General features: G+C 37.4%; 1 protein-coding gene across 9 annotated transcripts in view; it reads left to right on the top strand.

The window, feature by feature from the left end:
• Window positions 1–27,801, top strand: part of UNC5D (unc-5 netrin receptor D) — a 559,433-nt gene that overhangs the window by 234,937 nt on the left and 296,695 nt on the right. The window lies entirely within an intron of this gene.

Here is a 27,801-nt window from a genome sequence, read left to right as displayed (position 1 = left end):
AAAAAAAAAAAAAAAAAAAAAAAAAAAAAAAAAAAAAAAAGTCAGCCTTGTTTGAGTAAGCTATCAATAACTGTCTCAAAATATTTAAAGAACTTTCAGATAGTGAAGGAAGATGTTCTCATTCATTCAGTGTCTATTATAGGGCAAAACTAGAACCTTTGGACAGATGTTGGGGTAGGGTGGAGGGAATAGCATTCATTCAAGATTACCAAGCAATATCTTCCAACAAGAGCTGTGTAATCATGGAATGTGTTTCTGATAAAAAAAACACTTTCTTCAGATGGCCAGATGATCACTTTTTAATGGAAGATTGTTTGAGAAGTAGTAGTAGATGACCATTGTGATATTTTTCCTACCAAATCTAAAATTCTGTGATCTTATCAAAAGTATGTATTAACAATCCCTTTACAAATTCTTTAAGCTTCTCTCAAAAAAATTCAGAAATATGTCAACTTTTTCCTTAAGGATAACACACAAAATTTAAAATTATTAGAGCAGATATTTACCCGCTTTTACCATGAATTAGATAAATTTCTCAACATCAAAACCAAGATGGCATTCAAAATGCAATAGTTGAAACTAGCTTAGCCCAGAATGAGTTTGTCATGTAGGGATTGCCCTATACTAGAGTAATGAATAACTACTGCAGGTGAAGACACAGATAAATGATTATAGGCAGGTGCTTTTGACCATTCACAAAGACGGATCACTAGATCTTCTTTACCATTTATAGGCTTTTCTTTGTTTGCCTGCACTCTTTGAGGAAATCAAAATCATCCTTCCCGTTGGGTAAAATTAGTGAATGCATTGTTGTAAAAGTTGGATTTCAGTCCTGACTGTTCCTATACAGGAGAAGTTAGTTGTCAAATGTGAATATTCCATTCTCAGCTATTTATTGTATGAGTTGAAATGAGTTGTCAAATCTGAATATTCAGTCCCTAGCTATCTCAAATACGTAGAGCCGTGGTTTCCCTCTGTTGGTAGTGTTGTTGTCTGTGTCCTCTGTCTCCTTGAGTTATTACATTCATGTGTAAACATGGTGGACAGAATTCTTTGTTTTTTAAGGTTATGTCATGTCTTGGAATGGTTTCCAGCACTAACTGCTTTATCACCCGGCAAGTGGCAGCAAATTGCCCTGGGACATTTATTCTTGCAAAGTGTTTGAAGTCACATTTTGTTATCATTCCTGAATAACAACACATGGTATCATTGAAGACACCTCCCAGCAAAGAAGGTGTGATTTCCATGGGATAGTGCTGATGACTTTTTAATTCAGATTCTTGTCTTCAGCCTGCTACTTTACCAGTTAGAAGAAAACTGAGGGTGTGGAAGTGCTTGGGAAACAGGAGAGCCCTTGCTAAGTGGAGTTAGAAATAGGAAAAAAGTGGCCAGCAAAGCCTCTGCAGACAGAAAATAAATATTCGTGCCGTGTGGAGGTGGGAGTTGGAGAGGGTGGTAGCTGATATGAAATAATCTATTATTGCACCTTCCTCACTAAGTTAATGGGGCTTTCATGATATAACAGGAGGCATCAACCTATTCTTGTCAAAGAGAAGGCAAGTTTTATGAACAGCATTCATTTATCAGACCTGTATAGGTAAAAGCTTCTCCTTATCAGGAGAAAGCATGCTTATTAGTTAATACTTGAACTCAGATAGATTGATTTAAACTTCCATAGCCCATTTATGTTCTATGAGTATCATTTTCTTTATTTTAAAGTAGGGGTAATAATATTTGCCTAATAGCATTGCCTTGCAATTTAAAGTAAATGGAATAATACATGAAAGCTCTTAGCCTAGTATTCTTCGTATAGGGAGTAATGAGTAAATAGAAGTAAATAGGATCTTCAGAACCAAAGGTAAGGAGCCCACAGATTCCCAAAAACATTGTAATCATTTACTGGAACAGCCCATGTTGAGTGTCTATATTTGAGGGGAAAGGGACTGTATAGCTTTGATTTAATAACGTTCCTTGGTGTGGAATACCCACTTAAAGTACTATCTGTGCCTTAATTTATTTACTTTCCAGAAGCACGATAACACCAACTGCTCAATTACCTTACAGAGAAGTAAAAAAAGGTAGAGATTATAAATCCATGTAATATTTTCATTTGACCAAAGAAGGACATTTAAGGAAAACTACAGTGCATTTCCCCAGAAAGACCTGAATGACCGATATGAGGTTTTCAGCTCAAAATCAGGTCTCATGACTTCACTATTGTAATTGTCTAACATCAATCATAATTTTTGTACGTTATAAGAGGAACAAATACCAGAATATGTCACAGCTTTAGGTATATGTTAGAGGCTCTTTCTTGGTTGTATGGAAATAAAGGAAAGGACACTGGAACTTCTTGTTCTTCTTCAATGCATGCTACGTAATTATTAAACCACTCCTCATCTTTCAAGTACAATTGATGAAGGGTGTTGTAAACATAGTGCTGGGCAAATCACTGGTCTCAGTACATACTTTTTAATTTTGACTTTGAATGACTTTCTAGATTAATAGTAAGTAGAATTATGAATAAACATTCAGCCAGGAGCTAAGAACAAAAAGTAAATAAATACAACTAGTAATTTTAGGAGAAAAACATATATTTAAATAATTATAGTTCATTAAGGCAGGTACTAATGTAGGTCTGTGTGAAATGGCTTGTAAGCAATGCAGGATGGTGTTGGGGACATTAGAGAAAGACTCTTAAATATGGTTTTGAAACCATAACATAAAATCCTAGGTAATTTATTCATTAACACAACAGACATTTATTGAGCATCTCTTCTGCAGGCCATGACACTTTGCTGACCTAGGGGAATTGGCGATGGATCCTGATACTGAGATTATGGTCTAGCAGGGGAAGGAAGATGTATGCACATGTACTTAGTGTAAAGAATAAGCGTAGGCCAGGTGTGGTGGCTCTCGTGTATAATCCCAGCACTTTTGGAGGCTGAGGCAGGAGGATCACCTAAGTCTAAGAGATCAAGACCAGATACAGGTGAAGCCCTGTATCTACAAAAAATGCAAAAATTACCTAGGCATGGTGGTGCGTGCCTGTAGGCCCACACTCTGAAGGCTGAGGTGGGAAGATCACTCGAGCCCAGGATGTTGAGGCTGCAGTGAGCTGAGATCACACCACTGCACTCCAGCCTGGGTAACAGTGCAAGACTGTCTCAAAAATGAATAAATAAAAAGAATGAGCAGAGTTGGTATGACGCTGACTTGTGAAGCACAACTTGGCAGCATTGGGTGAGAACGCCACTTCCAAGACCTTACATTTGTGTTGTGTGTGTATCACTTAGGTATTGCAACAACTGTTTGGGGTGAGTTTCCATTCTGTAACTATAAAAACAAACTCAAAGAGATTTAAATGTTAGTCTTAACTTCACACAGGAAGTTATTAGAGATCACAGCGCTTGAACCTGACTTCTCAATTGTAGTACCACTGGGGCAATTCCTCCATTACTGCTGTCTGTTCAAGCTTTCCCCCCAGTACTGAGCTGTTTCTTGGGAAGGAATCTTCTGTGACCTTGCTCTGCAGCTAAAGGTGACAGAAACTGTTTAGCCACTAACAACCTTTTCATCTCACTTTTATTTCAAGCTTCTATGATCCAAGGAGACTCCTTGAGCAAATAATTATCTCTGTTGACTTATTTATATCACAGAAGGTTTGGTTAAAAGATTTCACAGGAATAGGGAATAGGCAGTGTGCATCCTCCTCTCAGCAAATGGAAGGCACTGCGTGAAGCTAGTAAACTTTAACAAAGCATTCGGTGAGTTTTTTTTTTTTTTTTATAATTAAAATGAATTATACCTTGCAAACCAATGTATAGCATCGGGGAAAAAAACATGAAAGACTTTTTTCTGTATCAAGTTCCCCAATGGACTTTAAATAATACCAAAAGAAAAATAGCAGAAGCATCTAAATTTTGCTGTAGCATATTCTATTACTTTACATCTTTCTCTTGTTAGTCTTTCCTTGTGTTTTTGTTTTTGCTCCTTCTTGGTTAAGAAAATTAATATTCTAAGATCTAGAAACGCTATTGTGGATGCAGTAGACCACAACCACTTCTTCGTTCCCCTTAATGAATTACACAAACACATACCAGTAAAGACATATTTTGCCTAGTGGCTATTGTAGAATGTGATGTTTGGTGAGTGTTAAAAGATCCAAGGAGTTATTAAGAAAGGAAGCTGCCATTACATTGAGATATACTGATGCCTTATTGTGGTTTATTGCCAACCATGTAATGACTAAATAAACAAAACAAAATAAGCAGACACCTCAGTGTTTTCTTTGTGAATCGGTACTAGATAGGTAAAGCTATTAAATGTTCCTATAAGAAGTTAAGATGACAAGAACAAAATGAAAGTAAGATATATAAGTATACATAGATTAGATGTATATAATGTTTAAATGAAGTTACTACTTATGTAGAAACGAAAGATCAAATCTATTGTAAGAAGGCAAAAGAATCTTGATTTGAATGTTTAGATAAGGAGATATCACCAGAACACTTACTATTCCCATAGATAGGAAAATTGTAATGGTGAAGGAGATTTGTGTAGGGGATGTGGGCACAGGCAGGGAACCTCCACCCACAAGAGAAGGTTTGATGAGCGTCAGTTAAGGAGAACAGCCACTAATAAGGGTGTGATGAGTGATTCCTGGAGATGTGAGTGGGTTGGCAGGATGCATAGAAAATTGACAAGTGGTCTTAACCTGAGATGAATGTTGGAGTGGGAGGAAGGTAAACACACACAAAAAAGGCCTATTCGTAAAAACACTGAGAAAAACATGAGGCTTTTGATCTTGCTTTGGATCTTGATGCAGAGTGCCCTGGTAAGCAACCAGGTGAACTATAACCTTGTGTTTTTAGGGGAAATCAAGACCATCTGACAAGAGTGATAGCACGCTTATGCAAAGGGATATAGGAAATAGAGACTATTCTGGGGGGAAGAAAATAAAATACAGCATGCTGTTTCCATCACCATAAAGCCCCAAGATAAAGAGAGAAAACACTCTTTGTTCAGAAACCCTGAGCAGAGAATCTTCTTAAAGCTCAAAAGAGTAGAAGTGACTTACTTAAAGTCATAGAAATATTTAGTTGCCAGGATGCACAGAGAATGCCGGTTTCCTCTCGTCCTGGACATTGCCATGTGCTACTTGTCCTGACATGAAGAGAAGTGAGTAGAGAGTAGGAAAGAATGAAAGGTGGAAAATAAAGATCCCAGGATGAAGGCATTGCATAAAGGCATAATGTTGGATTTTCCACAGGTGGTCTATAACACCAGGTGGGAGTAACAAATACAAGTCACAGAGGTAGACAGAATTGGTCTTACCAGGATGCCTGAGCAGTAAACTAAGTAAAATAGAAGGTGAAAATAGTATTCAAGTGGTCAATTGTAGAATGCAGTGTTTCTTTAAATATGATTGCCCTGATGTTAGATGACAGAACTTCCAAGAAGCAAGAAAGCCAATGACCTGGATTGTGATTGGATTAAACAAAACAAAATAAGCAGACATCTCAGTGTTTTCTTTGTGAATCGGTACTAGATAGGTAAAGCTATTAAATGTTAGTTCCTATAAGTCAATGACCTGAATGTGCCAACCTCAGTGGACAATGAGGGAGGAATGAGAGATGGTGTAGTATTTGGAAACATATCAAGAGAGGTCATCTGGGGATGACCCAGAGCATGGGGAAGTGAGAAGAATAGCAGCACTGAAGGAAAGAACCAGTTAGAAAAGGCTATTGCAAATTAGTGAACACAGATTTATTCTAGAAGGTAAGTTCTATGCAGACAGGAATTTTTGTAAGTATTCACTGCCATATGTACAGCTTTAAGAATAGTGGCTGGCACATGGTATGTATCCAATAAATATTTGGTAGATGGAATTGTGTGCAAATCCCTCACATAATTTTTTCTCAACCATTGCACATTAATTGACACTCACCCATTATTAAAAGATACATTCTTAATATATTTTTATGTTGAAAGAATTCCCTTTACAAAGTTAAGGGCTCCCTGCCGCTCCAAAATTATGTGAAGCACATCTAATCATTCACCTTATTAAGTCAGTGTTCTCAACTGAGGGCACTGAATGGTAGAGGGTGGAACCACCAGGATAATTACATTATTATATTCCATTTGTTTGAGGCATTAAGTAAAAATCTAACATATGTGCACACAACAGTAATCAGTGATATTTTTGGCTATTTACGGTGTGTGTATAGATGTGCGTGTCTTTGTGTTGCTATAACAGAATACCTGAGACTGGGTAATTTATTGACAGAAATGTATTTATTAACAGAAACTTACTGGCTCTGAGTTCAAGAGGTTGGCATCTTGTGAATGTCTTCTTGTTGTGTCCTCTCATGGCAGCAGGGCAAAGAAAGCAAGAGAGCAAGAAAGGGATAAACTCATAAGAAACCCACTCCTGGAACGACAGCATTAATCTTTGCATGGGGACAGCGCCTTCATGATGCAAACACCTCCCATTAAGTTTACTTCCCAACACCACTGCATTGAAGATCAAGTTTTCAATACAGGACCCTTGGAGGACACATTTCACACCATAGCAGCATGCACATGCACTATAGGAGGTTATATCCAGATGCAGATCCATGCAATGTGTTCATCAGAGATATTACCGATTGTAATTTTCCGCTTTATAGTCTACTCACCCCTTTCCTAGTTGTTTACCACAGTTCTTTCTTAACCAAGTCTACTTGCTGATTCTTCATATATGCAAAGACAAAAGAACTGTTCCTTTTTGTTTGATATTGCTTTTGTTTTTAATGATTTTTCTATTTATGTAGCTACCTCAGCAGAACATCAGAAGATAACACTTTCTACCACCCCAAACAGAGATAATAGCTGTTGAGAGGTAGACTAGAAATATGAGGAAAAGACCACTCCAGATATGATGTATATGATATGCATATAATACATGTAAGTTATAATTGCTATTGAGTTTGTACTCATTAAGTATTCCATAAACTTTGCCATTTTTACTGGCTTATCCTGAAATGAGGGTGAAGCTGTGGGACTAGCTTGGGCTATTGGACAGGGGTGTGATTTGTTAGTTCTGTGTGGAGGTAGTTAAAATTATTGTATGTAAGTTATAATTGGGTGGAGGTAGTTAGCAATTATAACTTACATGTAATAATTCTATTGTACACAAGTTTGTGTACATTATCTCACAAACTTCCCTATTTTTACTGACCTATCCTACAATATGGGTGAAGCTGTGGGACTAGTTTGATCCACTGGAAGGGAGTGTGATTTGTTACTTTTGGGTGGAGGTAGTTAAACACCCCTGCCATATCTCTTGTCTCTTTCTCTGCCTCATCAACCTTGGAGGCCCCATGTGGCAATTGGCACCATCGCATGATGGCAGGATTGGGGGTCCCTGAGTTCTGTATGGAGGAGGGTCACCCTTGATCTGCTTAGAACTGTGTGTGAGCAGGAAATAACCTCTCATTGCACGAGGCCACTGAAATTTCATTGTTTGTTGCAGTAGCTAAGATAATAAATTATCTTGACTAATAAAACTCTATAAGGCTTTAGTGAACTCAACCACTTCACAGTTGTGGAAAAGGCTCACCAGAGGAGTGAAACATGCACATCCCCTTAGGTGGGGCATTGATAATCTGAGGGCCAGTAGGTGGGTGAGATCATTCATTATGTAAATCACTTAAATCCTGTGAGGGTCCATTGTGAAAAGGAAATGGGGGTTATTTCAGTGGTTCTTCGAGGAGGGGTCTGGAATGGTTTATCTGGACCTTTGGTATGTAGGAAAATTGCAGTAAAATGCCCAGGGATAAGGCAAAGAATGTTTCTGTTTGTGTGGTTTAGGTTTTGTGTTGCTTCCTTTTATTTTTCCTTAAACTTGAAGAACAGTATTAAATGAGTAGGAGGTGAATGTGGGAGTCCAGACTTTGTACTGTTGGTGTCAGTCAAATGGAGGTGACCCAAGTGAGACAGCAGGATGAAGGCAGAAGGAGAGCCAAGTCAGTGTCTGTTGAATATCCATTTTTCTCCGCATTCTGCCCTTTCTTGCTAGGCATGCCTACACAGCAGTCACGTGGAGGCCCAGAAAGGGGCCTAAAAATAGCCACCAAGGCCACCCAGAGCCTTGCCACATGCTTGCCTGGCTCTGTCTGGGGACTTGAACTTTGGGCTTCTCTGCACTTGTGTACTTGGTGTGTGTGAACTACCACCTTCTACAGTCCTCAGGCTTATCTTGTGCCTGTAGCCTTTCCCAGTGATTTCCCAAAGGAACCCGACTATAGCTGCTTTTGCCTGTACAGGCTTCTCTCAATGGGCTTGTGGGAAGAGAAGGGGGTGGGAGGTATATGTCAACACCTTTTTTCCAGAATTACCCATCCTGAAAATCAACTTACTGCTTTGCATTGTGTTTTAACAAGGGGTTGAGGACAAATTGGTTTGGATCCACATTTTTTATCTTGAGTGTTTAAAAAATTGCAGCATAAATGCTTCCTATCAAGACTTTACTGATGACCATAATGACCCATCCCCTTTTCTATTCTGTGCATCTGTGGGAAGTTTACAACCAGTATTATACTTGGAGCCAAATTATTTCTTTCTACGATGGAACATCTGTGAATCACCAGCTGGCAGGAACTAGCCCCACCATTTTCAACTAATGCTTTCTGAATGCCCACTGGATTCTTGGTCTGAAATAAGCAGTGAAGTTACTAGATTGAAAGCCTTTTGAGGACAGTTTTGTCATCAGTGACTCTATCATCTGGTGGTATCTTGCAAACAAAAAGACCTCAATTAACAACATCTCTTGCTCTGGATTTAAGGCCATTGTGCTATGTGAAGGCTGGAATGATTCTCTCTAGTTCAGGATTGTTTGCTGTCTTCTGCTTTTGGGTTAGGGCCATTATTTCTGCAGTTGCCTTTTAACAAGTGAGCCTTCAAATGACTCTACTACAAACAAAAGTCTGGGAATTGAGTTGGGCAATGGGACTTTGCAAGCATAGGCAAAATACCACTCCCGACACCTGAGTTCTAATCCTGGCTGTGCTGTGAGGTCAACTAAACACTTCCCCTCTTTAGGTATCAGTCCATTCATCTAGCTATAAAGATGTATAAAAATGCCTACAAAGTTTTCTTCTCACTCTAATATTTGATGAACCTCTTTCACAGCATTTTCCCATGGAAGTATTTTATGGTGTTGTGTATAATATGCCAAAAGGAGAAAGGAGATGTGTTTCTTCTGTGATTTACAACATGAACACTCTCTGGCCAGGACTCTGAACCTCACCTCCAGGGTCAGAACTGTAGCATCTGCTGTTCTCACTGCTACCAACGACAAGTGTCCTTCCCTTGTTTATTACAGAGCCAAGTTTTCCTACTTTATCTCCCACACTGCCTTCTGAAAGGCTACGGTCCTAGATTAGCCTCCACTGACATTCAGATCTCTCCTGAAAATTAAGGCAGCTTACTATCTCTAGCAATTCGGTCCTGTTTATTTTATTTTTCTTCTCAAAGCTCAGGCTGGAAAATAAATGAAGGATTTTGCAAATACATATTTTTTCATTTATTTCAAGCTTCATAGCCCAAGGCTTGAACATTGTGTTGTGATGCTTCGATCACCCATTCTAGCATTAATATTGATTTCCATTCTGCTTTGCCCAGCCTGCTGTGCTCCTGGACTTAGGTCCTTCTCTGTAATCTTTGCATCTTATTCCTCTGTGATCATTATAGCAGGACATTCATTTGAATGTTTAGCATCATCTGTCCATTTCATTTACCAGGAAACCCCCTTGTGAGTCCTTCTGGTCTGATGTGCTGTACTTGAAAAGATACTCCTCATCTTCTTAAGTAATTTTCTTTGTGCTTTAAAAGTCATTTGCTTGCTTTCTGTGAGTCATTTCACTTAATTTTGAAATTATTCCATGGCCTAATTTTAACATGTTCAAGCCTTAGAATGTAGCCCTTTTCCCTTTGATTAGGTTAAGAATTTCCGTTTCATTTCTCATAATAACTTGTAGTTTGAGTATTGCTTCCATAAGGCTGAGACTCATTTTATTTTTTTTTTCCTCTTTGGGCCTTTTTTTTTTTTTGTCTTATTCATTACATGACATTTTGGATATTTACTGGCATAGTTTTAAAATCTGCATCACATCATTGAAAATCAACTGGTTTCTTTTTTCACAGAATGATTTTTATGATGCTCACTATTTGAAGATGCAACCGCTGATTATGCTAATTTTTGTACAGAAAGAAATATTCTTGAATTGGTATGTGGAGAAAATTTGGATGGGTTTATGAACAGGCTATTCTGACACCCAATCAAAGACAGTCGTGTGGCTACTAAGCAACATGGAAAAGGAAAAAAGTGTTTAAAAGACAACTGAAAAATAAAAATTCTTACAGCATCTCGTGGCCCCAAAACTTAATACTGCATTTTTATTCTATAATTTTTACCAAGTAGCCACTAATTAACACTCGATAGTAATATTAGATACATAGAGCAATTTAGAAAAAGTCGGTAGAATGTCTTGAATGCTTGCTGCTGATCGCAAGAAACAAAAGCAATGACTACTCTTACTGAGTTTCTGTTTATATGTTTATTCCCAAAGCCCCTGGTTTAAGTAGGAAGATAATTTTTTGGCATTATTACTGGTAAATAAAAGTAAATATTTAGAAAGGATTTTGAATCCTATGCTAGGGAGTTGATATCACTAATGGAGATGAACAGAAGGGCTTATATTAATCAGTAATTTCATTTTAAGCCAGAAGTTGTGCACAGATTTATAATTCACACACTGACCAATTCTCTTCCTTCCCATTGTCTTTAGATATTGACAGATCTTGGGTCAATATTCAGAATCTCTATTCCAAAATCAGATAAAAATTAAGATTAATCAACACAGATGGGTTTACCTCTTCAAACATTTTTAAATTTTTAAAGTATTCCACAATTTGAAAAAAAAAAAAAAATTATGAGCCCACATGAGAACGTCAACACACTGGTTTTATTTTAAATATTGATGGGCCGGGCGCAGTGGCTTAAGCCTGTAATCCCAGCACTTTGGGAGGCTGAGGCGGGTGGATCACGAGGTCAAGAGATCGAGGCCATCCTGGTCAACATGGTGAAACCTCGTCTCTACTAAAAATACAAAAAATTAGCTGGGCATGGTGGCGCTTGCCTGTAATCCCAGCTTCTGGGGAGGCTGAGGCAGGAGAAGTGCCTGAACCCATGAGGCGGAGGTTGCGGTGAGCCGAGATCGCGCCATTGCACTCCAGTCTGGGTAACAAGAGCGAAACTCTGTCTCAAAAAAAAAAAAAAAAATTGATAAGACTGACTTTGTTCTTTCAGGTTGGTAACTAAGCAACCTTTAACTTGATACCAAAAGTTCTATAGGTTAGATACACATATATGATAACCCTTTGTTCCTCCGCAGCTTATAGAAAAAATGACTTCTCTTTATAAAAAGTTGTGACGTTGTACATTAATATCCTAGATGAAAACATGTAAGCAAATTTAGCTTTAAATATAAATTCTCAGTAGGATTCTTATTTCAAAATGTTGTGCTTCCCCAGCCCTTGCTAACTTGGTGCTAAAAGTTATTTATTCCTATAAGCACAAAATTTCAAGCATAAGAACATGCTTTACTTACAGAAATATAGCTGTCTCTTAAAGGAGAAATCAGCACTGAGTCCTAATCTTTAATTTGGGTTTTATTTTAAATGCTTTTGAATATCAGATCTGAAACTGATGGTATTGAAATGTGTTAATAACATTAAACATTCTTTGCTTTTTGATCAAGTGTGAGGTATCTGAGGAAGCAAAAAGTCAACATTCTTTAACCTGTTTTTAATTATATCATTAGGGATTTTAGGCTCTATTGGTTGAATTACACTGCAGCTCCTCATTCTTAGCTATTGAGTTTATTTAAATTACTTTTCAAACTAGGCATCGTAGAAGAGGATTTTAGAAAATTTTCTGAGTAAAATAAAGGACATATCTTTGGAGAGCATGATGTCTTTTTGGAATGAGAGACTTAGAGAAATTTTGTCTTTGGAGCTCAGAAATATCAATCTAGTTTACAAAAACATCTTCAGTATCGGATTGCAGAATTTTTCTCTTCTAGCTGTTAAAAGTTTGTTCATACAGGCTTTAGAGAGCTTTATCCCTTCCATTGGTGGCGTGGACAAACAGAACCAGTGAGCCTACTATGCCTCAAGCCTGAAGCAGAAAGTTACCTGGAATTTCTGATAAATCATTAGCCATCAGTCTTTGATTCCTTATGAAGGCAATTTTCTTTTAGTAGAGAAGGAAAACAAAGGAATCAGAAATCAAGATTGCTGACCTCCATATCTGATTAGTGGGGAAAAAAGTGTCAATCCCATGACTGTGGAGCCCACTACTAACAAAATGTACTCTATATAAAGTTTTCTCAACTTAAAATAGATTTGTCCCAGCATCCCACTATTGCATATATACCCCCCCCAAATAAATTGTTTTACCAAAGACATGCACATATGTGCTCATCGCAGCAGTGTTTACAATAGCAGCCGCATGGGATCAGCCAACATGCCCATCAACAGTAGACCTGATGAGGAAAATGTGGTACATATACAGCATGGAATAGTATGCAGCCATAGAAAATAATTAAATCATGTTTTGTGCAAAAACATGGATGTAGCTGGAAGACATCATTTTAAGTGAACTAATATAGGAACAGAAAAAAAATACCATATTTCCTCACTTATAAGTGAGAGCTAAACATTGAATACATATGGGAACAATAGACACGAGGGGACTGCTTGGTAGAGAAGGGAACACGGGTTGGAAGGCTACCCATCAGGTACCATGTTCACTACGTTGTTGACAGTATCATTTGTACACCAAGACTCAGTGACACACAGTTTAACCATGTAACAAGCCTGCACATCTAGCTCCTGAACGTAAAATGAAAATACCAAAAGAAAAGTACTTTAAAATGTGGTGATCTAGCACTGTGTTCTCTGGAATGCACTAATAATGGAATTCTCTGTGCTTCCAATGGCAATCCCTAACAAATCACTCTATCAGTGAAGTGTCTAAAATATATTCAAGATAATTTTAGTCTCCAGTATTTTATTGTGTTGCATTTCAGTAGTAAACTAGTAATTTAGATACAGAATATTGAGCATATCAACTTTCTAGAACATAAATTCCCCTACATTTACTCTTAACAGCATGTGGTTCTACTGCCAAACACTATACTTCTGAAGAAAATAAAGTCATAAACAGCAATATATGTATTGCCACTTCCAAGATAAATGAAAACTCTACTAAGTTAAAGTCTAAACTAAACAAAACAACCATAATACAATCTGGGCTATCTTGAAGAAAGGCTTTGTTTTGTTGCAAGAGTGGTCGGTGAGACTGAAAATTCACGCTGGATTTTGAGGATTGCCTTGGTGTTACAGTAACTTGATCCTTTTTCCTTGGTGAAGTTCCTGAGAAGTCCTTATGAGTTTTCCTGGAAGAAAGAGAAGATAATATGTTTTTTCATTGTTCAGTCCTAGTTTTTATTGCAAACAAAACAATAATCATTATTGAATAACATTATTTTTAATTGTCTACTGTATGTGAGAGTCTGTTCTGTGTTCCTAGGATACATCTACAATAAGAATTGAGAAAAGTTTGTTCTTTCGAGGCTTACATTCTAGCAAGTATGGGGTAGAAAATACATAGTAACTAAGCAAATTATATAGGTGACAAGTGCTATGGAACAAACAAATAGGGGACGATAAAGGAGATCAGGAAAGGTTACCGTTCATATGGAATAATAACTCCAGACCCTTAGTCTGACTACCTACAAGGATAAAGTTTCCCTTCACTGAGATGACGAGGAGTTTGGTAGAGTATGTTTGGGTGGAGGTGGTGGATAAGAAGTTCATTTTTGGATATGGATGGTTTAAGGTGACGATTAGATCTCCAAGTGGAGAAATGCCAAGTGGAGATACAGAGGAATATCTAAACATCCGCAGTTTGTGAACTGAGAACCTGAGATGTCAATAGATTCCTGCAAAGTGTCTTCTGTGGCAAAATCTTTTAGTTGATTCTGTGGATGATATAATCTTGGTTGAAGCCAATTGACTCTATTTGCTTTCTAACACATAAAGCTGAGCACATATTTTATTGGACAAACATATCCTACCAGAAGAGGGGATTGACCTTTAACTTTGAATAAAGTACTGACTGCCCATCTGATGAGGCAGAGAATTTAGAGAGCAGAAGGCACCGTGGTAATGTCATCATCCCTGTTCTTATCAGAGCTGAGGCAGTGTGTATTAGTGCAATATGAAATGTTGCAGTGAACTATGATCATACCACTGCACTCCAGCCTGGTGGTAGAGTAAGACCCTGTCTCAAAAAAAAGGGGTCAGGGAGAGGGGGGAAGAAAACAAAAATGCCCACAAAAACTACAAACAAAACCTCCACCTTATAGAGTGGGTTTGTACCAGGTCTTCAGTCCCTGCATGCTTAACACAACATTTCCATTGGCTTTCTATATTTTGTAGTATTAAACTTTAGGATAAATATTCTCAATGCTTTCCTAGCTGTTGCATCTTTGTCAACCTTTGAGTTCAGGTGTTAAGCAGAGATTACTCTTTTAAAAAGTGCAAAATTGAAAAAGGGTTAAAACAATAGATATTGAAGACTAAATTCTTCACCTCGTTAATTCAGTTGTTTCCACTCAACGGTTATTTTATTATTAGTGTCCATACGCATATTTCCTAACTGGACTTTTCAATGTGGACATAATTTTATATTTTTGATTTTTATTTAACTTTGTGCTGGAGGTTTCACTGGGTGGGTTTTTTTCTGTTTGTTTCAGTTTTTAATATCCCACTCTCCAACGCCCTCTGCTTTTCAAGATTACTAACAGTCTGACGATTTAGTTATCCAGACATTTATGTACCATGGTAGGTATATATTAAAGAGAGAGTCAAAAAGATTTTGTGAAAAATTGCATGTGAAGTGAGTAAGAGAGAGACAGGTAGATAGATGATAGATAATATGTACCTGGATATGTAATTTGTATTTCTCTGTGAACTTTCTGGATGTAGGGTCAAACTATATAAATTTCTTGTAGTTAGACTGAATAGTGAACATCTCTCCAGGTCTGTGAACTCAGAAGTAATCCTTGCTTTTAATGCCTATGCCGTATTTCCTGTAATTAATTTACCATTATTTTCTAAATTGGTCCTTTTTGGATGGATTTGTCCTTTCTTCTCCTGACTGTAGTGCTCATAAAGCATTTTATACAATATCTGACACAAAGTAAGCACACAAAAAATGCTAGCTATTATTATTGACAAACTTGACTAAGCTGAAAAGCACTAGAGCAAAAATTTTGGCATACTTTTGTCTGTCTCTGAAGCCTACACGCTAACGTTGTTGGAACTCTCCTCCTTCCTCTGCTCTGTCAGCTCCCTTTCTTCCTACTCCTCTTTTTCTAACAGCTTAAGTCACATTGCCACACTTTCTAGTCACTTTGCCACACTTGATGAACGACTGAAAATCCTCTTATATGGACCTTTGAATTGAAATCAGTTGTCTACCTGAAGCCTGATAAATAATATTTCATTAATTTGACCAATATTTAAGTATTTACTTTGGCCTAGATTCAATAATAAGTGCCAGGAAATAGACACAGATGCTGACCTCATGGAACTTAGAGACCACAAATCAAATATTAACAAATCTAAAAATGAATGTCATTTGCAAAGTAACTACCATTGCTTATATCTGTGTGTCATTAAAGAGATCCTTCCATTGTTTTGCTGTTCAATCTCACATCAATTAGAGAGACATTGGACATTGGGAGTTTTGAATCTTGGTGGGCAGGCCTCCAAACCTCAGATTTCTATGGTTACAGCACAAAGTGATACAGAACCTACTCTAAGCATTGTGAACAAGTCAGTTTCTGAAAAACTCTTTCTTGCTAGTTCACAGTGACATCTGAAACAAACTAGTGCTGTCTAGTGATGGTGACCAAATTTTACAAATTTGCATATCTGAGTTAATTTGCCATAAATAGTTCAGAATAGTTTATCTTTTTACCTCTGCAGTCACCAGCAGGAGGTATGTGCATGAGAGAGATCACATTCTCCATATTTCAAACCTTGCTAGCAAGGCAAGTCTTCCAGAGCATACTTTAGATTAGGTCATTCATTATGGCTGCTTTTGTTAAAGAAATTTAGCTTGAAAAGTGGAAACTAATCTCAGGACATAGAACATTTTAAGGTGTTTGACCACTTCTACATAGCGATATGATTCTTTCTCCAAAACTGCACTCTCTACTAATAGAGCAATCCAAGAACTTGTATCTCTCAATTTATTATAACAGATAAGTGTAAAGCACAAAGGAAAAGAAGGGTTTTTCTCTACCCACCCCAAATCTCCATGGGTCTAACAGGGTATTGATTTTAAAATACCATTCACAGGAGCAATGGTCAAATCAATATATTAGCTTAGGATGAGTCTCAATAACAGATAAAAACATTTTAATTATGTTTTTCTTCAGGCAGTCACTTAGGCTGCTTTTATGACATTAGAAACTCAGAGTGTGGTTAACATAAGGCTGCTGGAATGAAGATTCTAAGCAGGAAATTTGTGCTGCATCCAATTGTGGGGAGATGAGGGGCTTGTGAACTGGCAGATCAATTGGCTGCCTCCAGAGACCTAGTTCAATTGACAATATAATCATATCTGGATGATGACCCTTAAGGGAAGGCTGAGGTCCCTTATCTCTGCCTGTAGTAAATTAAGCATATTTATATTCAATCACCAAGACATCAAGGCCAAGCTCCTTGTCCAAAGCCCATTAAGGAGAAAAAAGCGAGAAAAAAATTAAGAAGGAAAAACATCATCATCAACGGCAGCCCTACATAACCTCTCGATTGTATTTTTGTCAGAAACTTCCTAAGCAGCCAAAGCCTGATGTTGGTGGTGTTTACTGTCTAGGTTTCCACCGAGGCCAGCTGGGCAGCTACTCAAGCCAGAATCTCTAGTTATTGTCAGTTTCTTCTGCTCACCCCACACCAATCCATCCGTCAGTCTTATTACTTATCCTATCATATATCTTTATTTCCTTTATTATCCCCATTCCCATTATCAGTCCCTTATGCAAGGCAGCGCTTCATCATTCCTGTCAATGCCGCAGCTGCCTGACCAGTCTCCTCACTCCCACTTGACAGCATTGAAGGCCCTTATTTGCCTAATGTAAAAGCGATCTTCTTACAAGGTAAATAGTGTCACACCACTCCTCTGCTAAGACCCTTCCATGGCTTCCCGCTGACATGTTATGAAAATTGCAGATACCAGGATGAAATACCAAGTAAAATAGGTATTTTACAGACCAAGACATAGCATGCTCTTTAAGACTCTCTTTGATTTAATATCATGGATCCTATCATTCCAACAATAAAATATAAAATGAGTTGAGTGCATACTATCTGCGGCCAGTATACCAAGGACTTCACATCTCTTGCTTGATGCTTGTAACAGCCCTGTGGAGATGGTATTGTTATAACCATCTTCGATGGAGGAGCTTAGATTGAATGACAAAGTCTAGACAACTTATTCAATATTGATGTAACAAGCAGAGCAGAGATTCTAACCCAGGAAGTCTAATGCCAGTTCTCAATATTTCAACAGCACTAATAAATATATTTGCCTTAAATAGTAGCTTTCTTCTAAAAATTGTTTTATTTTTCTGAGGCAGGGGATGTACAGGAGCAACACTCTAAGTCACTGGCGTAGTACTTTATATAATTTCATTGGGTCGCCCTCCCCTACAATGGTAGGAATTCATGAGCTTGGGAGAGGCAAACCCGTAGAAGCAGAACACAAAGCAGAACAGGCATAATTAAAGACCCATGCCATCTACATCAGTATTTGGCCTGAAGTTCATTCTGGTGCTGAAGATCATACTGATAATAATTGTTCCTACATCTGCAGGACTAAGCTAATATTTGTTTCTAGAATACTGTCAGGATAACATTTCTGAGAGATGGACAAGATGACTGTCACATATTTCCCTTAAATGTATTCATAGTTTTGGATTGCAGAATGTTAGGAAGAATCCTGGCTTTTATCCTTAGTATGTGTTACATAGGAGTATCTCATTTAATCTCCATAACATATTTAGATGTATAATTATTATTCCATGATATGGTAGTAAAAACTGAAGCATAGACAGATTTATATAATTTTAAATCCCAGAGGCCTTATGAATATCCAGTGTGTTAAAATACCTTGCTGCTTTGTGGTGCAACTCACCAAAATACCCATAGTACCCCAGTAGCATGAGCAGTGTGGGGCAGTGAAAACGCAGGCTTTGAAGTCAGACTTGACTTGTCAATCCTGGCTCCCCCTTTTGCTGGCAGTGGGACCCTGAGCAAAGTGTCAATTTTCCTAAGTTTAGTTTCTTAATCTATAAAATGGAAATGATTGGAAGCTAAGAGCTGTCATAAGAATGGAATGAATTAACATATGTAAAGCCACGGTAGACCTAGGGGAGGTGATCAAAGAATATTTCTTCTAGATGGTCCCCATTGTTTGCACTGGTGTCACAGGCATGAGTGGAACAGGACCTTCCGGGCCCTGGCCTCTCCTACAGATCACACCTTTGATTTCTGCAGCCTGAGAATTGCTCCGGGGACTAGCTGACCATTTCCCAATGCTTTAAATGTCACACTCCTTTTTTGTCTAGGTAGTAATTTACCTCTGACAGTGATGGATTATTATTCTGCTTTGATTCATATCAGCGTTCTCATATAAGGAGAGAGTGGCATATTAATGAGGAGTGCTGCTGTTTTAAATATGGGAAATATTTTCAGTATTTCCTAATTAGCATGAGTAGATATAAAAGCCATTTTTCAGGGCTCTGTGAGGAGCACATTCTAATTCCTGTTATGCATACGATGACTAAATTCCCTTGCAATAGCGATTCATCTAACACATGCTGTCTAATGGGATCCATCCTCTAAACACATAATCAGGTGCCCGGAGTGATGACATTAACCTCAATGAAGTTCAATACTAATACTGATGCTGATGAAGAGGGGCCCAAGGAAGCATTCAGTCTGAGCCTTTTCTTCTGAAAAAATGTTCAAATGATCTTTGATCTTTTCTACACCATAGGAAACTTATGAGGATTTGAACCTTTAAAAACTGAAACCTAGAGTATGTCATAATTTTAAAAGTTAGTATTATTATTAACTAGATTTTATTTAAATCCTTATGTCTGACTGGTTTGGTCCATGAGATCAAAGCTAGTGCTAGCCAGAGTGTCTATAATTTGTCACGAGGGAACCAGGTAAAGATATATGATTAAATAATATGTTTATCTTAACTAGGAAAATATGCAAAGTGAGTACATACTTCCGTGGATTACGTATCATTATTGCCCATATGAAAAGCATCACACGTTTTTACTTTCTTCTTAAGGAAGAGTTCTTTGGAATGGCTACTCTGTGTATTAGTATTTTAGAAATTGAAGAATCCTTTTCTTCTAATGCATCTTCTGAACTGTTAAGGAAACCCAGACTAGGAGATGAGAATGGACTTTTCCAGGGTCATACAACCAAACTGCATGTGAGGTGGGATTCTCAGTTTTAAGGCTCCCAGAGCAGGACTCAGTAGACAGTGACAGAACCCCGGGCCATACTATCCAACCACCCAGGTCACTGAGAAATTACTAAGTTTTGCTAGATAACATTTACTGTGCTCAAAGCCTAAGAAATTTAGTCTAGTTACTCTTCTTGGAAGGCCAAGATCATCAGTCCTTGGAACCTCACCATGGCTGCTGATCTTGTAATGGGTCATAGCACTCCTGATGAATGCCTCATGAAGTTGAAATTATACTGCATAATGGTTAATTCTTTGTGTCAATGTGGCTGAGACACAATGCCTAGCTATTTGGTCAAACATCATTCTAGGTGTTTCTGTGAAGGTGTGGTTTTGGCTGAGATTAACATTTAAATCAGTGGACTCTGAGTAGAGATTACTCTTCATAATATGAGTGGACATCATCCAAACAGTTGGAATAAAAACTGACCTCCTTTGAGCAAGCAGAAATTCTGCCAGCTGACTTCCTCTGGGCTAAGAGGAAAGCTCTTCTCTGGATCCCCAGCCTGCCTGTCTTCCTTGCAGATTTTAGACATAGCTAGCCATCCACAAGTACATGAGCCAGTTCCTTAAAATCAATCCTTGTCTCTCTCTCTTTACATACACACCCCCCCCCACCCACACCCACACACACACACACACACGAGAGTTCTAGTTCCCTGGAGAAGTCTGCTCAACAAATTTTAGTACTAACTAATTGGATCCTGCTATAACAAATACCCAAAAATGTGGAGTGGGTTTGGAACTGAGTGATGGATACAGGCTGAAAGCGTTTTGAGGTACCTGCCAGATAAAACCCGCATTACCCTGAAGAGACTGTTGGTAGAAATGTGAACATAAAAGCAGCTTCTGGTGACAACTCAGGTGGAAATGAGGAACATCATAGAGGACATGGAGCAGAGGTGATCCTTGTTATTAAACAGTAAAGGACTTGACTGACTTGTTTTCTAGTGGTTTGTGGAAGGTACAATTTGTAAGTGATAGAAACTTAGATATTTGTTTGAAAAGATGTCCAAGCAAAGTATTTAAGGTGTGGTCTGGTTTCTCCTTACTGATTATAAGTAAAATATGGAAGGTGAGAGATAAATGAGGAATTGATAAGCAAAAATAAATCAGAACATGAAGATTCTGAAAATTCTCAGCCTATCTAGATTGCAAAAATTGAGAAAGTATGTACTGGAGAACACACCAAAGGTGATGCTGAGCAACAATTTGATAAAGAGATTGTGGGTATAATCCAAGGATACAATCAAAGAGATGGGCTATGCCAGCAGAAACACTGATACCTGGGACTAAAGGTTAGAGATGGGACAAAATAAAGGCTGGTAGATTTCTCAGATTCTAAAGGATGGGACAATAGAGCTTTCCAGCTGTGAACAGGGATTATCTTTAAGAAAAGGACAGAATAACCCAGAAGGTGACTTCAAAATCAGCAGGGTTGCCACTGCTACGATGAGCCCAGAGATCACAAGTTTGGAGATGGAGGATGTCTCCTCCTTGGTTTTAGCAGGCTGGGTTGCCTCCTAGGTCTTTGGGAACTGGGCTGCTTTCCAGGGTGGCAAGCATAATGCTTCTATCCCAAGGGACCTGGAAGGCAGGGTTGTCACCTGGTGGACCCAGAGAGTACAGCATTAAACCAAGGAGGATGATCCTTAAGATTGAATTGTATTTTCTCTGCTATGTTTCAGACTTGCTTTATGCGATGATATTCTTCTTTCCTGTTTGGCTTTCGTGAAATAAGAATGTCTGTCTTATGCCTATCCTACCATTGTATTTTGGAAGCAAATAACTTACCTGGTTTCACAGATTCATAATGGGACAAGGAATTTGTCTTAGGACGAATCACAGTTCAGTTTTCAAAAACACTTAATTTAGTTGATATTTAGAGATTTGACATTTAGAGTTGATGATGGAATAGGTTTGGGTTACTAAGTTGGAGATGAATGGCGTTTGCATGTGACAAGAATGTGAGTTTGGGTGCGGGGCATAGGGCAGAGTATTATGGGCTGAATTATCTCCTCCCAATTTTTATCTTACTCAATTTTTTTTTAAGTGGGAGTCCCACTCTGTCACCTAGGCTGGAGTCCAGTGGTGTGTTCTCAGCTCACTGCAGTCTCTGCCACCCTGGTTCAAGCGATTCTCCTGCCTCAGCCTCCTAAGTTGCTAGGACTACAGGCATGCAGTGCCATGTCCCAGCTAATTTTTGTATTTTTAGTCTAGATGGGGTTTCAAGATTTTGGCCTGGCTGGTCTCAATTCGTGACCTCAGGTGATCCACCTGTGTCGGCCTCTGAAAGTGCTGGGATTACAGGCGGCATGAGCCACTGTGCCCGGCCACCCCCAAATTCATATGTTGAAGTTCTAAGACCCAGTGTCTCAGAATGTGATTATATTTTTAGACAGGGCATTTAGAAAGGTGATTAAGTTAACATGACTCCACCAAGGTGGTTGTCCTTAATCTGTCCTTAATCTAATCTGGCTGGTGTTCTTATAGGAAATAGAAATTTGGATGCACAGAGAAGCACTAGGGATGTGCAGACACAGAGGAAAAGCCAGGTGAGGACATGCAGGAAAAACAAATTTGCCAATAACTTGATCTTGGACTTTCAGCCTCCAGAGCTGTGAGAAACTAAGTATCTGTTGTTTAAGCCACCCAGTCTGTGGTATCATGTTATGTCAACCCTAGCAAATTAATACACTTGGCACAATCTTCTAGTGATATCATTCTGAAATGTTGACTTATTAAAGAGCCTGTTGTATTTGTGCTGTCTACTTCTACAAACATGTAGCTTTGGTTTATTGCAAACGTTTAAGCATTATAGCCTAGGGTATTCCATCTACTTTGAAATAATGAGACATGATCTGAGAGAAGCCCATCAAAGATTTATGTTCAGTTACAATAACATTCAACATTGGTAGATTTTGTGTTATTTATTATTTGGTTGAAGATGATTTTTAGATTTTATACTTAGTAAATATCTGCTAAAAACAAAGAGATCACTATTCATTTACAAACCTTAATTTTTATTTAGACATAGCCCAGAGGAAAGGATACATTATAAAGATAATATATTTGTTATAATATCTTATGAATAAAATTGTTGGTTGTTTTTGTAACCAGGGATTCCCTTATTTAGCAATTCCCTTTCCTCTCTTTTGGTAGTCACCAGAAACAAAAGTACAGAAATGTCTTGTTTTGGTTTATTAACAATTTTGTAGTGGGGCATTATGGTCTATTCCTGTAATCTCAGCACTTTGGGAGGGTGAGAGAGGAGGATTGCTTGAGGCTAAGAATATGAGACCATCCCGTGCAACATAGTGAGACCCTATCTCTACAAAAAAAAAAAAAAAAAGTACTTTTAAATTATCCATGTCTACAATTTTTTTTTTTTAATTGGCCATATGTGGTGGTCCATGCTTGTAGTCTCAGCTACTTCAGAGGCTGATCACTTGAGCCCAGGAGATCAAGGCTACAGTGAGCTGTGACTGAGCCACTGTATTTCAGTCTGGGTGACGGAGTGAGACCCTATCTCTTATAAGAAAAATTTAAATAAGAATTTTGGGCCTCGATGGAAGAGAACTTTCTATATAGCTTTTATATATCAAATCTAAAACAAACACCTGAAGAATCTTTGATGGAAATATCTGTAATCATACTATATAATGCCTTAGATTGGTCTGTCAGATACAGTAGACATGCATTAAATGTTTTAGGTGTTTCAGAGGCTTCATCTTGAACATTTTTATTCTACAGGCCCCTGGAAGAGCCAGCACTGTCAGAAGCTGCTAGAGGCTTTGGAGCTGTTTGTTATTTCATCAAATGGCTTCAGGTTGTCATTTGATTTGATTTATCAGGAATAATTTTATAATTTTTATTTTTATTTTTTTTTGCCAAAACTTTATTTCTGGCTTTTTCTTTTTCTTCATTTTCATCTCACCTGTGGAATTCCTTTTCCTCATTTCTAGTTTGCTTTCCTTTCTTTCTTTCTTTTTTTTTTTTTTTCACTGTGTACTTAATTGAATTGGTAAAAATTGTTTGCAAAGTAAGCATCAATAGTCTCGGGTTCTATGCCTAGCTTTTACTACCTGAACTTCGCTTCTTTAATATTACTTATTAAGGGTTTACCAGTGTTTTTTGTTTGCTTGTTTATATTCAGATAATTGAGGCTAATGAGTGAATTGCAAAAGTATTTCTGGAATAGGTATCAAAAAAGGACATCTTTCCAGGAGGCATCTCTTCATGATCTTTGTTGACTTTGTGACCATGAAATTAAAATGCTCTGTTTTAGAGGATGTGTGATCATTTATTCAACATGTATTTTTTTTTAAATAAGCATAAACTGAACTAGGAAGATCCTGGCAATTAACATAAAGATTTATATGATAGACTTGGCTTTAAACAATAGGTCCATGTGATAAATAGATTATACTTGGCTTACACAAGAGATACCATTATTTAAAGAAATTCTGATGCTAGGTTATCTCATCACCATTTTCTTTCATATTAACTGATTTTTTAAACTGAAATTGTTATATGGCCATTAACATAAGATGAGAGACTTCAGCATTATTATCCTTGGTAGTTAGTAATGTAACATACTTAAAAATATACTACAAGGAGTAGGCAACACGTGTAGGGGTGTGTATAGAGACCCACAACTAGAAATACTTGTAACTGGTTTGCAGCATCTAGGAGGAGTGCTCTTTACATATTGACAGAGTAGTACTTTGTTATACATGTATCCTTTGCTTTGATTAATTTTCCTCCTAGTATGCCATGTCCTACATCTTGTATTTTAAACTGCATTTTCTTATTTATTCTACACTTTAGTTGCCAGAAACTGACCAGCCATCACATATATTAAATATTATGTAATTAGCTTATGTGAGAATAGTTATTGAGTCCCTTCTTCCTTAGCTTTTCCTTTTACCCATTTTCTTCTCATCCCCTGTGCAACCACATAAAAGGAAAGAAATATGATTTGACTCACTTTTGAAAGGTGGCTTTGCATGGAGCAGTTCTCTATCAGTAATAGTCTCAAATGTTTCACTTACTAATTTTACTTATCTTCCATTGTTTCCAGAACATCACCCTTTTTTTCCCCCTGCCTTTCCTAGGGTCCAAATATGAGTCTATATCAATGCCATTATTTCCTTAAGAAATAATGAGCTCCAAGTTTATGTCAAATGCAACAGATAGCTATGCTATTACTCTGCCCTCAGAGCTTAGTGATTTCTTTCTCTTATCTTTCATCTGTTTTATTTTAACTGTATCATGATGTAAGTCGGAAGAATAATTTTTGTCAGTAGGATATGCTGCATCTGTCAGAGCATTTTGAGAAGGAAAATATATAAAGAGGGAAATGTGAAGTTACTACTCGCATTTTCATCCTTAATGAAGAAGAGCTAAAGTTGGCCATCAGTGATTGAGAACTTGAGTTCTCCCAAGCTGTTGTATGTATGACATACGTGTAGGGGCAAGAAGGATTTTTCCTCCTCCACTGAAGTTTTTAGTCTGCTGTTATTAACTGACAATAGACAGATTAACAGGATAAAAAACATGTAAATTAATTAATGTACATAAGCACAAGAGCCATAAAAAATATGAGATTCAAAGAAGGGCCAGATGGTTGAGGCTTAAATGGCCTTTTCATGGGGAGAAGGAAATGAAGAAGGTAAGCAATTGTGAGGGGTAGTAAATGATTTTCAGGGGAAATAAATGGGCCCAAGGAGAAGATACAAGTGTGTAGATGATTCTCTTGGGAAACCAGCTGCGACTGGCAAGTTATGGGAAGGTGAGGGGCAGAACTGCACTGCAAACAAAGTTTGTCTTATTATGCGAGCAAAATCTCCTAGGTAATCTTGCAGAGCTGCTTTCAGAAGAATAGATTAGAAGTCTGGGTGGGGTGAAAGCTTTGTCTCTTGTCTTCTCTGTTTAATCTTGGCTATCCCATGAAATTCCTAGGGAGGGGATCTTAGGAAAATTGCATTTCTTTTGGAGGAGGTTTTTCTCAGTCCGATAAGGGAACTTGCACAGAGAGCTCTTCTTGTGCTTTGAGAGGAAGAATAATAGATAAAAAGTCCTTACTTTGAGGCAGCTTCTGAAATCTTCCAATTTTCTTTAATTCAATAGTTCTCAGTATGCCAAAGCACTTTGAGGCAGCATTCTTTGCACCCCAATAACAATTTAAATATGCTCTTATTCATAGTTTGATTTCACTAACAATTAAGAAATGCTTCAATAAAGTCTGTGGCCAAAAAAAAAAATAACCAAAAAACATAACAGTTTGCCTTGTAGTCAAGCATCTGTTCCTCGTCTTGAAAATAGGAAATGTGTTATCCATCTCACTGTGAGGAAGTGTCTGGGTTGTGTATGTTACGAAATGTTGTGTCAAAGTGGGTCTGGAAGCCAGTTGCTTTAAAACTTTATAGCATTTTCTTATGTTGTTGGTCTTGTCTTTGTAATTAATAAATTTGCCTTTCTTGCTGGCAATTAATTTAGAGGTGGCTTTAGGTTGTTTCTATCTCAAAGAAAGGCAAAAAAACAAACAAATCTATGGTCCCAAATGGAATTTAACCAGAAAGAGTTGTTGCTTTTACAAATATAAAATAATAATATTGAATATTTGGGGCTTTTAAAATTAAACAGAATATTATTGTGTTTTTTCTATACTAAGTTTGTTTTGTAGAATGTTTTAAAATGAGTTTCAATGGAGACTTTTCTTTCTTTAATGCACTATTCTCCATATTTCCATGAATAAAACCCTGCATTGTTAGGTTAGACTAGAATATACCATGGGCAAAGTTACGAAACTATTAATAGGTAAATTTTTTTTAAGCAAAGAAAACATATGTAAAAATATTTCAAAGTTAATTTGATTTTTAGTAATTTTGTTTTAAAATAACCAATATTTGGATACATTGGGGGAGGATTTAAGCAACCTTCCACCAGTAGATTGTTCAACTGAAAAGCGAAGCTCTCAAGATGACCTTTCTTATCCTATCTTTTTCGTCTCTTCTGAATTTTTATTGTTTCACTTTAGCTGTCTCTTTCTCAAACTCTAAACAAATGTACAAACTACTTTTTTTCTGTGAAATAATTAGCGCTTAGTATTATAAAGTTGAAAATGATGCTATTTCTGATAATAAATGTCTGATTAAGTATTTGGTGTCTCTTCAGAAATGTTCCTTAGACTTTAATCCAAAATGTTTGTAAAGAAAAGAAAATAATGTATTAAGCACAATGTTCTCTAATAATATTTTGTATTATAATGAATTTTTATTTACATATATTATGTAAGGGTTATTTCCCTTGATAACAGAGGTAGGATATAACATCTCATTCCTAGAACTTCCAGAAACTTTACTTCTACAATATTTTTTGTTACTCTTAAAAAAAAAAACCTATAAGAATGCCAAGTAGTGTTATATTCATTTTACAGATAGAAAATCAATAATCTCTAGAAAGAATTGATTTCCTAAGAATTACAAATAGTGACCAAGATGAAAAGCAGCATTCTCCATTCAACTACTTACTATTCAAATCATTCGTATACCCTGGCAGGATTCTAATTCTGAAAGCTCTGCCTTGCATAAGTTGAGTCAGTGTTTGGAATATTTATTCAGATACAATTGTCTAGAATAATTTTGACAGCCTCATCTATAACATTAAAATATATTCGTTATATTTTTTATATGATTTTAGTTCTTTCTTTCCAAGTGTATTTTAATTCTATTATATAAAAAGGGACTTTTATTTGCCCTGCTTTAATTATTCTTTTGTTTGTTTTTAACCATTTCATTGTTAAGAGTCTCTAATAGGAGATCCTTTAGAACATGACTCTGGCATTTGTTCTAGCCTATAATTCAGATTTCTTTCTTTACAGGGTAGTCTCTAAGGGCTTTGGATTTTGGATTAAGGAATTTTACTCAGGGAATAGACAAGTTCTCTCCCAGGGGACTGATCCAGTGAGTGTCAGGATTCTGCCAAGGGAAAGAAAAGTAGTGACGGAGTTGAGACCGAGAGCTTGATGCCATGATGCTGCCAAGCAATGGATGGCAGTGCATTTTTAATCACAGGGCAAAGAGAGAGAGTGAAGGCTCCGTACTTGCCATGGGCGCTGTCATACTTCAGAA

The sequence above is a fragment of the Sapajus apella genome, unplaced genomic scaffold, assembly GCF_009761245.1.
Source record: "Sapajus apella isolate SASKATOON/1434 unplaced genomic scaffold, GSC_monkey_1.0 scaffold21, whole genome shotgun sequence".
Classification (NCBI taxonomy): Eukaryota; Metazoa; Chordata; class Mammalia; order Primates; family Cebidae; genus Sapajus; species Sapajus apella.
This window is presented reverse-complemented; position numbering and strand designations above follow the sequence as displayed.